Source organism: Apium graveolens, chromosome 2, assembly GCF_009905375.1.
Source record: "Apium graveolens cultivar Ventura chromosome 2, ASM990537v1, whole genome shotgun sequence".
Classification (NCBI taxonomy): Eukaryota; Viridiplantae; Streptophyta; class Magnoliopsida; order Apiales; family Apiaceae; genus Apium; species Apium graveolens.
In genome coordinates, this window is record NC_133648.1 from 30,940,448 (window position 1) to 30,951,660 (window position 11,213).

The 11,213-nt window shown below is 38.9% G+C and overlaps 1 non-coding gene across 1 annotated transcript; it reads left to right on the top strand.

Annotated features, from left to right (window-relative positions):
- The first annotated feature begins 6,839 nt into the window (after positions 1–6,839).
- Positions 6,840–6,946, top strand: LOC141710311 (small nucleolar RNA R71). Its single transcript, XR_012570838.1, has one exon. It is a non-coding gene; the product is annotated as a small nucleolar RNA R71 (small nucleolar RNA).
- Positions 6,947–11,213: the final 4,267 nt, after the last annotated feature.

Sequence of the window (11,213 nt, forward strand, 5' to 3'; positions counted from 1 at the left end):
AATAAGCTTGTGTCATGGTTCAGTAAGAAGCAAAATTATGTTTCTACATCAATAGCTGAAGCTGAGTACATTGCTACTGGTAGTTGCTGTGCATAGATATTATGGATGAGGAATCAACTATTTGACTATGGGCTAAATGTTGACAAAATTCCAATATTCTGTGACAACACAAGTGCCATTGCCATTACTGAAAATCCAGTACAGCACTCAAGAACCAAGCACATTGACATCAAGTACCACTTCATAAGGGAACATGTGATGAATGGTACAGTGGAACTTCATTTTGTTCTAAGTGAAAAACAGATTGCAGACATATTTACCAAGCCACTTGATGAATCAACATTCACAAGATTAGTAAGTGAGCTAGGTATGCTTAATTATTCATAAATTCATGTCCTAATTGTAATTTGTTTTGTAGCCTGAAATGAATTTGTTGCAAGAACAAAGTTGGCTTTAAGTAAAGTCTATTCTATCAATGGATATTCCCTATCCGTTGAAAGCCAAAACTGTTCTATCAACGGATGTTCATTATCCGTTGAAAGACAAATACATTTCTGGTAATTTTATCCTTCAACGGATAAAACTGTGTTAATCTTCAACGGATAACTGTTTACCTCATCCGTTGAAGTGTCACATCAGTCATTTTAAGTAAGTCACAGTCGTTGATTCTTTTTACTTAACCGTTGATACATATATATACACAGTTGTATGTATTTGTATTAAAGGCAGTGTTTAGAATACATACAGTTTTCCTTTATTCTCAAACGGCTATAATTTACTTAAAAATATTGTTTAATCATTCTATTTATGTTTTAATTTGAGAAAGTATAAAAGCCCCTTTGAATTCTTATTTTCACTTTACGCTTTCTTGCACTTTTTCAAAAGCTTTTATTCTCTTTCTCTCCTAAAACTCTCAACCTTTCTCTGCAACCTCTACCCACTACAATGGCACCAGTAGTAAAGATAATGTCCCAATCTGGATTTGTCTATGAGAAAAACAATTTCGTAGCTTTGGTGGAAAAGAATGAAGCCCACTCAGATTATCATAAGATGATGGACTTAATCAAAAACTGCAAACTAAGCTATGCAATGCTGGAAGCCCCAACGATTTACTGTGAGGTAATTGAGGAGATTTGGACAACTGTAGAGTTCAACCCCACTGATATGACCATCACTTTCTCTCTCAAAGTTAAAGATTACTGTATTAACTGTGATGATATAAAGTCATGTTTTAAACTACCTGAAAACAATGCTATGACACCACACACTGATAATAATGTATCTAGCATGTTAGATTCCATAGGTTATTCCTTTGATTCTGCTAGTTTAGGAAGTATTAGGAGAAAAGGCCTTAGGAAAGAATGGAGTTTTCTTGGTGATGCCTTTATCAAGGTTTTCTCTGGGAAAATTAGTAATTTTGATGCAATAACTTCATCTCTTGTTAATATACTCTATATGTTAGTTGCTGATAGGTACTTTAATTTTAGCAATTATGTTATGCTCGAATTGGGTACTAGGTTAGATAACAAGGCTAATTGACCTCATAACATCTACTATGCTAGATTCTTTATGTTATTGGCTAACCATGTTGCTGAAGGTTTGGTCATAACCAATAAGAGTAATAAACTCAAATGCTGGGCACAAGAGAAGAGGGTCCTTGTAGACCTTTTGAGAATTAACCTTAACAATCAGGTGCCATTGGTATACTTACCAATCATGAATGCACCTCAGGTAAGTGAGGTAAATACTTCTTCAACTCCTACTACTTCCAACCCCATCATTTCTTTGCCTTCAAATGTGGCCATGGAATCTGTGTCTTTGTCCCAACATATTCCTACCAAGGCCACCAAACCTAAAGTTTCAAAACCAAAGTCAAAGAAAGCCACCTCTGTTGTTTCTCAAAAGACAACAGTTGTAACAACTACCATAAACCCTGAGGGGAGTGAACAGGGTGTGAGTGGTGAGGGGAGGGGTGAACATCAAGAAAACCCCCAGGATAAGGTAGGAGAGGTGAGTGGTACCCCAACTAGCCAAGCCACAGTTTCTCAAAAGACTGTGGTGGTTGAAAAGGATTCAAACTCATCCCTAGTTGCATCCTCCCAAAAGGGTGCAGCTATTGAAAATAGTCCCCAACCAGGGACACAGAACAAAAGAGGGAGGGACACTGAAGCCACACACTCACCTGTAAAAGCCTTTACAAGAAGAAAAAGGTTCAAAACCCTAGTTTCCATACAGGGTGCACACACTGCACAGATACACCCACTTGTATCTATGCCTTCTCAAATTCAGCTTGATATGACTCCAACAAATGTGGAGTCACAGCCCCATTCTCTCAAAATTGACACACATCAATCACCAAATTCTCCATCACCATCTCTGGATGTGGACATGATATTCACATCAATTCCTGATTCTCCCTCTTTACAACTCAGGAGGAGCCCCACTCAAATACTGGTGATCAACATCTTTTAGATGATTTGTTGGATCATTGGCCAATTCTTTCAGACTTATTTGAAGAATCTGTGTCACCTAAATTAAAATCAATCCACACAGATTCAACAATTATGTCACTTTCAATTTCTACTTCTTTTCATTCTTCAACGGATATCTCTCATCCGTTGACAAATGGTTGTTCTTTAATGGATAAGCTTAACAGCAGTTATCCGTTGATACCATCAGTTTCCACTTCAACGGATACTCCTTATCCGTTGATAGCCTCTACACAAACAACTGAATTAATTCCAAGTGTAGAAGACATGGTTATTGTACAATCACTTCTAGGATTGAGGGAAGGGAATGAAAATTTGAGTGAGAGGCTGGGTTGCTCCCAGGCAAAAGGAGAGCTTGAGAGTCTAAATATGCATGCTATTTCTTCCAGCATGGCAAAAGAAAGTGAGAGGAGTGCCATCTTAGTAGGTGAAGGTGAGGGTGTGAGGAGTGTGAGCCAGGGGGAGCCCCTGATGCAAGAAAAGAGAGAAATTGAGAGAAAGGAAGGTACAGAAGGTATAAGGGTGGATCCAACCATTGCTCATGAGTCAATGATTGTGGATGATGTTGAAAAGGAAAGACAATTTCAGCAACATTACAAAGCTGTAATTGATAACATTTCCTTGGATGCTGACACTTTTACTCATCCTGTGTCAGCTTATCAACTGTTGGCTACTCAGGGCAATGAGGAGGCAGAGAAGACTTTAAATCTAGTACATACTTCAGAATCTCTATAAAGGAATAAAGCTGCTGTCAATTTGATGCCTTCTACAGCTGGTGAGCCATCTGAAGAATTTGGAGAAAATTCTAATGATGATGACTCTATTTCATTTGATGGAAGCATGAACTTAGGGGGAGATGAAGGCCCAAGTTCTATTCCAAATTTACATGAATGGGCATTGACAAAGGAGTCTACACCAGGACAATTCATTGTATCCTTAGTCAAATAAATCATGTCTATCTAAAAGGCCATTCAGAACACCTCAAATGCTTGTACCAAGGCTATTCTTCAAGCCCACCTAGATTCTCTACATCTCATGTAGCTACATCAATTAAGACAGAATCTGAGTGTGGATGAACTCAAGAAGGATATAGCTGACTTGAAGTCCTACAATTCTGAGAAGCTGGATTCAATCATGCCCTTTGGTACCATGCAGGACCTGTTACTGAGATTGAGAAGAGAATCAGATGCTGAAAAGAAGCTGGCCAAATTGAAGGACAGAGTTCAAGTTATTGAAAACTCTGTGGTCACCATTCTTCAAAATCAACAGTCTCAGACCAGTCTTCTAATGCAACTGGCTAAAGCACAAGGCTTGACTCCTCTCCTTGATGATAACAAAAAGGGGGAGAATAAAGTGGAAAGGGGAGGGGAGCCATCTACAAACATTCAAATATCCAAAGTGCCAGTTCCTGTCATCACTATTTTTCCAACACTTCAAATCAAAGGAAAGCATGATGGAATTGATCTAATCCAGCTAGCAGCAGCTGAGATGAAGGTGAAAGAGCAAAGGAGAAAAATTGATGAAAGGATGCAACAGGTGTTTGGCTCTACAACTACAAAATCCTTATATGTGAAACATAGCACAAAAGTTGAGCAAATCACAATGGAGCACAAGCCAGTAAGGAGGAATAAGGTTGGAGAAACTTCTTTCAGGAACCTGAAGCCCATGGTACTCAAGCCATCTACTAGATTCAACAAGGACTCTACAAAGAACCCTCTAAACTTTGTTTAACTAAAAGAAGTGGATTTTCCTCTTCCAAAGCCTGATGAGGACAAAGTTTTGGGTGGTAACATCATAAAGCACAAAGAGACCAAGGATGTAGTGGAAAGAATGAACATGGATATCATCTATAGAGAGGGAAAGAGTATCTGTGTGATGCAAGGACATCCCAAATTCTCAATAGCCAAGAGGGAAGAAACCATGAGGTTAAAGGAAGAAGCTAAAAAGCTGAAGGCTGACAAAAGAGCACAAGCAAAGCTTGAAAAACAGCTAAAGTCAAGTCAGACTGAAGAAAAGAAGAAGATTGAAGACAAGAGTGAAGAAGACAAGATTGAAAGCAGAAATGTGGATATGGGGAATGTGGTTGGTGAGAGTGTGGAGGAAAGAAGGGAGGAAAGAAAGGAATGGCAGAAAGGGAATAGAAAGAAGGCCAATACAAAAAGGATTAGTGGAGATGACACTGTGGAAACCCAATCAAAATCTAAACCACTACCTTCCATTCCTGAACCTTTTGTTGCTGATCCCAGTATAAATGTCCATGGTGAACCAATCATCCCTAAAGAGGAACCTATTGATTGGGACACCATCAACTTGCCTACCTTCCTAACTACCTCTCCACCATCAAAGAAATTGAAAAGAAAATCCAAATCAACACTTCCCCTAACCTCGAGTAAATTCACTCAGAAACATAAACCTAAGCCTAAGCCACAAGCCTCAAAGGATGATTATGTTCACATTTGTGACATAAAAGAGTATACAGGCATTGAACTCTATCTGGATGAGCTGAAGGAAGTAAGGGGAATAAGTGCCTACAAACAGCTCCCAGAAAGGCTAGTGGTCAAGTATAAAGGAAGTGAGGAAAGGACTTGTCCTCTTCAAAGAATTCTAAATGAGGGCTATTCTACCTTGGTTAGAGTCTACTCAGCTATCAAAAGGGATTCTGGCTTTACCAAGACTTCCAAAACTGAAATTCTCAACAAGATTGTCAGCATAAGGAAAACTTGGTGGGAGTCTAATTCCTTGCCTAGAACACTACTCATCCCTGAGCATGGAATTATAATTCATAAATCACCTCATTGGTTGATGGAGTTCAGAGACAATAAAGGAGTCAGAAGATTTTTCAGACTTGAAGACCATCTTAAAATTGCCAGTAATGAAACTCTCAAGGACATGCAATCAAAGTTGGATATCAGTGAAGAAGATGAAGCTGAATTCTACAGACAACTCCAACTCCAAGTAGAGGGAAATGACAGGAGGCTAGGGAAGAAAACAAGGGAACAAAGGAAAAGAAAATAATTTGCTCAGTCTAAAGGAGCATCCTTAGAAATAATGTAATTCTTCAATTCTATCTCAGTACATACACTTTTGCAGCACTTTTGAATTTCTACTTGACTTCAGCTCATATATTTGTTAAGTGTTTTGTTATCATCAAGTTAAACCTAAATTTTTGCCTATAATTCTAGTAGACATAAATAGGGGGAGATTGTTAGGAATATGTGTATTAATTTGATGATAAGTTAAACAAAACACTTAAGTAGAAATCTAGTGTTTGTAGCCTCAACAGATAAGACCACTCTGGCTATCCGTTGATGGAGTAGCTTTACTTAGAAATAAGTTTAGTATTGTAGCACATTTTAGTTTCTGTATTTAAGTTGTAATTCTTAGAAGTTGTGGGAAATTATAAGTCATATTGACTACTAGTGGATATGCAAATAGGAGGGCTAATTATAAATATTTCATGCCTTGTAATTTTGTATAAATGAAGTAGTATCAACTGATAGATTAGAGGCCTTCAACGGATGAGAAACAAAGCTTCAACGGATGTCTTTAAAGCTTCAATGGATAACATCCATCAACGGATGAGTGCATCAACGGGTAAAGCTTCAACTGATAAAGCATCAACGGATAAAACCATCAACGGATGAAAGCTTCAACGGATGCTCAGTTTAATAGCAGTTGACAGTGACAATTCATAAGCTGACAGAGGCACATGGGTTGACAGAGATAATTGGAATGTGGTAGCCTCTTGGAGGAATCAAGAAAATGCAGCATTTCCATTCTGGTGCAAACAAGGAAGTATTCAAAGATTCACAGATTATCCTAGATTGCATTGGATAGAGAAATGAAGAAGAAACATGTGAAGAACTATTTTAAAAATTGTATTTTATCTTTGTCTTCACTTGTAAACTTGGTGATATGTAAACCAAGTTGCAGCTAGTAATTAGATGATGAATTTTCCAGAGCTGTTTAGAAAAATATAGAGAGAAAATCATCTAGTTTGTACTAGGACGCAGCTGTGATCAATTCTTTGTATCACAGATTTTCTGAAATACACATCTCTGGTGGAACAACAAATCCACCAGAAAAGTTTTTAAAGCCTTTGTGTTCTTTATATCTGTGTCTTGAATATATATCTGTCTGCACCTGCTCAAAGTAATTCATACACAACTATTCATCAAAACACTTAGCCTTTGAAACTGCTCAAAACTTGAAAAAGTTTTGAGATTTACATTCAACCCCCCTTCTGTAAATCTCATTGTTAGTTCCTTGGGAATAACAGCTGCATCAAGCATGGGTCTAGAAGTATTACCCAATCCATTATAGAAACAGTTGATAATCATCCACTCAGGCATTCCATGGTGTGGGCACTTCCTTAGCATCTCCTTATATCGATCCCAAGCCTCACATATAGATTCTCCAGTTTGCTGAGCAAATTGGGTAAGAGTATTCCTGATTGCAGCAGTTTTTGTCATAGGGAAGAATATAGTGAGGAACTTTTGAGCAAGATCTTCCCGCTTGGTGATAGACCCTACTGGCAGAGAGTGTAACCAGCTCTTAGCCTTGTCCCTTAGAGAGAATGGGAAGAGGCGGAGCTTGATAGCATCTTCAGTCACATCATTAAACTTAAAAGTGTCGCAGATCTCGATGAAATCCCTGATGTGCAAGTTGGGGTCTTCAATAGGAGAACCCCAAACTGAACTGAGTTCTGTATTATCTGGATCGTGCTTGACTTGATCTCAAAAGTGTTAGCCCTGATGGCTGGTCTGATGATGCTTGACTGAATGTCATTAATCTTAGGCTGAGAATAGTCCATCAAAGCCTTCGGATTTTCTGCTTGATCACCCATCTCTATTAAAGTTGGTTCCTCGACCTTCTCTTCTTCTACCTTCTTTTCTTCCCCAACAACTTCCCTACAAACTACCACAAGTTCTTCCTCGACTTGATCCAGATTTCTCTTACGAGTCCGAAAACGCGTATGCATACACGCTCGCTAGATCACCTGAAATAAGATAAGGAATAATAAGTAACAATGGCCGAGTCAATGAACTTTAACGACCACTGATGGAAAGTGCATAAACTATAAATTAACACTGCAGTCCCCGGCAGGGCCGCCAAAAATTTGTTAGTCACTAAACACGCGCTAATAATACACGCAAGTATACGAGTTCGCAAGTAGTATAGAATCTTTTCTAGTTCGTTCCCACAGAAACTGTATTGGTTAACTACTTAATTCACACACTTAAGCAACAATATATGGTTATTATCCAATGCTAAGACGATAACAAATTGAGGTTGTATTAACTAATAATTATAACTACGAGATTTAAAATTGACTGAATGAATATATATGACAAACATGGGATTCTAACTTCATTAAATACTTCATTAAATACTTCATTCAATAGCCTTATTATTCTTAACCTTAGCATGCAATGGTGATGACACTAATCAGACAACACGAAACTGATAAATGCCAACTTTCATTGCACGAGTACCATACTACCAGACATCCACAAAAGAGATAGAAGCTGAATAGACACCAATTATATTGAGACCCTATATGTCTATAGAATTTTACAACATAACAGTTTAAGCACAAGTTATCTATCTTGATTACACAGGGCAAGTAAGATGGTTAAAATTACCTATGAATCATGCATAACTAATACATGAACCTATGTTAGCATGGCAAGTTCTAAATCCTTAAATTCACTTTCACTTCATTAAGAATTAACCCACTATCTTATAAGTTCGCGACGCTCATAAGACGAATATACACAACCAATACTAGGACATCATATAATCACCACATACTAAGGCATCAAACAATTTAACTAAAGAAATCCATAAATAAATCCGCTAGAACCCCACGATAATGATTAGCCCATAATCGGACTCATCATCAACGTGGGTTCCGATGAAAATATGATATAACAAACGTAGTCTTTATAACGAATAAATAACAGAGTATAACACAAGAGTATAGGTTCAACAAAATAAGAAACGAGCATCCAAAATTACAACGCAAAACAAAGATTAACAAGAATAAACTATATCGTCTTCGCCTTTGTTGATTCGTGCTATAGATCTCTTGCTGTCTTCTCCTTAGCTCTGAAGTGTCTCCCCTTTGATTAAAAATGACCTAGAGATGTTTATATAGCAGCCCCATGCAGTATAGAACTCTCTCTCAAAAGCCAAGTAGAATCAGGATTCTATCATCCCGACACGGCGCGGCCATGCGCTTGATCAGCGCGGGCGCGCTGGCTTATTGTACTTTAGGGGCGGCCGCGCGCTTGATCAGCGCGGGCGCGCTGGCTTACTGTACTTTAGGGGGCGGTCGCGCGCTTGATCAGCACGGGCGCGCTGGGCTTCTACCAGAATTCTACTTCTTCAATTTCCTTATAGATCTGAGCCGACTTTCAACGAGATTTTATTCCAACACCACCTTGACACTAAATTAGCACCAAAACAATGCTAATTCACCTGATTACCTAGATAATGCCTGAAATGCAAAAACACTCGAAAACACGTTAAAACACTTAACAACTTGATTACAACTGCATCAATTCAAAGCTTATTAGAGCATTATAAAGTGTCATAAATGCCAATCAACAACACTCCCTAGTGACACTGAAGTTCCAAGCAAGAGGGAAGCTAAGGAGCAGGTAAAGACAATCACATTGAGGTCTGGAAAGGTTGTAAATCCTGAAAAATCTCAAGTTCCAGAAGTTGAAGTTGTTGCTGAAGAAGATGTGCAGAAGGAAGCAGAGGCGGAACCAAGGAAGACAGCTGTTGTCAACACTCCTCCTGAGGGTAATATGGGGGGAAAACAGGTTTATCCTCCACCTCATTTTCCTAAGAGGTTGCAGAAGCAAAACCTGGATAAGCAATTTGCTAAGTTCTTTAAAGTTTTCAAGAAACTTCATATCAACATACCTTTCTTTGAAGCTCTTGAACAAATGCCTAACTATGCAAAGATTATAAAGGGTATTCTCTCTCGGAAGGTGAAACTCGATGACTTAGAGACCGTAGCTCTCATGGAGGAATGCAGTGTTGTGCTGCAACAGAAGTTGCTTCTGAAGCTTAAAGATCCTGGGAGCTTCACTATTCCTTGCACCATCGGAAACTTGTCGTTCGATAAGTGTTTATGTGATTTGGGAGCTAGCATTAATCTGATGCCTTTGTCAGTCTTCAAGAAGTTGGACTTACCTGATCCTAAGCCTATTTATATGTCCTTGCAGTTGGCTGATCGTTCTATTACATATCCGCGAGGAATTGTGGAGGATGTTTTGGTCAAGATGGATAAACTCATCTTCCCTGCTGATATTGTAATTCTTGATTTCGAGGAGGAGAAGAAGATTCCCATAATCTTGGGAAGACCATTCTTGGCTACTGGCCAAACCTTGTTTGATGTGCAGAAGGGTGAGCTCACTATGCGAGTACTGGATCAGGATGTGACTTTTAACGTATTCAATGCCATGAAATTCCCTACTGATAATGAGGAGTTCTTAAAGGTGGAATTGGTCGATTATGTTGTTACTTCAGAACTTGATCAAATGCTAAGGTCTGATGCCTTAGAGAAGGCCTTGTTGGGGAATTTAGATAGTGAAGATGATGAAGGTGATGAGTAGTTGCAGTATTTGAATGCTTCTCCTTGGAAGTGAAGGATGGACATGCCTTTTGAATCTTTTGGATTAGAGGAGCTGAAAAAGTCTCCAAAGCACCTCAAGCCATCTATTGAGGAAGCTCCTACACTCGAGCTTAAACTATTGCCTGAACACTTAAGGTATGCTTTTTTAGGTGATGCATCTACTTTGCCTGTTATTATTGCATCTGACCTTTCAGGTAGTAATGGGGAAAATCTCTTGAGAATTCTGAGAGAGTTCAAATCGGCAATTGGATGGACTATAGCATATATCAAGGGATCAGCCCTTCTTATTGCATGCATAAAATTCTGCTAGAGGAATGTAGTAAGCCAACTATTGAGCAACAAAGAAGGCTTAAACTGATCATGAAAGAAGTCGTGAAGAAAGAAATTCTCAAGTGGCTAGATGCAGGGATCATCTATCCTCTTTCTGACAGTTCTTGGGTAAGTCCAGTTCAGTGTATGCCGAAGAAAGGAGGTATCACTGTGGTCGCTAATGAGAAGAATGAGCTCATCCCTACTCGAACAGTCACGGGGTGGATAGTTTGCATGGATTACAGGAAGTTGAACAAGGCCACGAGGAAGGATCACTTCCCTCTGCTGTTTATTGATCAAATGCTTGACCGGTTGGCTGGGCATGAATACTATTGTCTTCTGGATGGCTATTCGGGTTATAATCAGATTTGCATTGCTCTAGAAGATCAGGAAAAGACTATCTTCACTTGTCCATTTGGTACTTTTGCCTTCAGAAGAGTTTTTGGTTTGTGTGGTGCACCTGTCACATTTCAGAGATGCATGATGGTCATTTTCTCTTATATGATTGGTCAGAATTTGGAGGTGTTTATGGACAATTTCTCTGTGTTCGGTGATTCTTTTAACGAGTGCTTGCAAAATCTTGGCGCAGTTCTTAAAAGGTGTGTTGAGACCAATCTGGTTCTCAATTGGGAGAAATGTCACTCTATGGTGCAATAGGGCATCATTCTTGGGCACAAGGTCTCTAGTAAAGTTCTTGAGGTGGACAAAGCCAAGGTAGGGGTCATTGAAAACCTTCCTCCACCAATTTTTGTTAAGGGAGTCTG